Below are 1422 nucleotides of genomic sequence, written 5' to 3'. Positions count from 1 at the left end.
AAGGGGTGGGTTTCTAGGATATACCCTTTGGTTGGTTGATGATGCATGGAGGGGATTGGAACCATGGCAATGAGATGATATACGATGGAATGAATGTAAGACTAAGGTTCTCCCATGTAAACTATCATATAATTCACAATAAAACATTTTAAAGAAAGAAGAAGATGGAAGGAATACGCAGAGTTACTGTACCAAAAATAAATGGTCACTGTTCACACCATTTCAAGAGGTAGCATATAATCAAGAACCTATGATACTGAAGAAGTGCAAGGTGCACTGAAGGCATTGGCAAAGAACAAGGGACTGGGAATTGATGGGAATACAAATTGAAATCTTTTAATAAATTGATGGAAGCACTCACTCATCTATGTCAAGAAATTTGAAAGATGTTGCCAGGGGATCCTTAAGTAGTAATGGTGGCTGTGTGCTGTGGAGTCGGTTCCGACTTAATAGCGACCCTGTACAGGGTTTCCGAGGCTGTAAATCTTTACGGGAGCAGAAAGCCTCATCTTTCTCCTGTGGAACATCTGGTAGTTTCGAACTGCTGACCTTAAGGTTTGCAGCCGGATTCCTAACCATTATGCTACCAGAGCTCCTTTTAAGTAGTAATGTTGTTGTTGTTGTTAAGTGCTGTTGGGTCGATTCTGACCCATAGCGACCCTGTATAGGGTTTCCAAGGAGCAGCTGGTAAGCTTGAACCACCGACCTTGCAGTTCAAACGACTTTGTAGTCTGACGCATTAGCCCACAGCGCCACACAATCCTGATAGTTTAATAGTAATAGTGGTAGTCAAGTCTTTAAAGTGTTCAAGAGCAAAGATGTCAGTTTGAGGACTAAGGTGCATCTGACCCAAGCCTTAGTATTTTCAGTAGCTTCATATGCATGTGAAAGTTATCCAATGAATAAGGAAGACTCTGTAGAAGAATCGATGCATTTGAGCTATGGTGTTGGAGAAGAATATTAAAAGTGCCATGGATTGCCAGAAGCACAAACAAATCTGTTGGAACAAATACAGCCAGATTGCTCCTTAGAAGCCAGGATGGCCAGACATCGTCGCTCATACTTTGGACATACTGTCAAGAAGGACCAATCCCTGGAGAAGGACATCATGCTTGATGAAGTGGAGGGTCAGTGACAAAGAGGGAGACCTCCAACAAGACAGATTAGAATTTACAACATATGACAAAACAGAGGATAAGTATGTCATACTGGGAATCATTGCCTAGTCAAATGGACATATATTTTTTGGGGGACACAATTTGATCTGTTTTGGGCTGGGAGTTTCAGTCTACCCAGAAGCACCCCAAAAGAAAGTCCTGGGGATCCACTTCTAAAAAATCAGCCATTTGTAGACATTTTGTAGCAAGGAGGGGAGTAATTAACTTTGTAGTCTAGGAGCAGAGGTCCCTGGGACCATGAAGG

The 1422-nt window shown here is 42.2% G+C and overlaps 1 protein-coding gene across 3 annotated transcripts in view; it reads right to left on the bottom strand.

The window, feature by feature from the left end:
• The window catches only part of TMEM134 (transmembrane protein 134), a 12413-nt gene that overhangs the window by 4556 nt on the left and 6435 nt on the right, over positions 1-1422 (bottom strand). The gene's annotated exons all lie outside the window — the stretch shown is intronic.

The sequence above is a fragment of the Chrysochloris asiatica genome, unplaced genomic scaffold, assembly GCF_000296735.1.
Source record: "Chrysochloris asiatica unplaced genomic scaffold, ChrAsi1.0 scaffold00040, whole genome shotgun sequence".
NCBI lineage: Eukaryota > Metazoa > Chordata > Mammalia > Afrosoricida > Chrysochloridae > Chrysochloris > Chrysochloris asiatica.
Note: the sequence above shows the minus strand (reverse complement) of the source record. Positions and strands in the feature narration are given on the sequence as shown.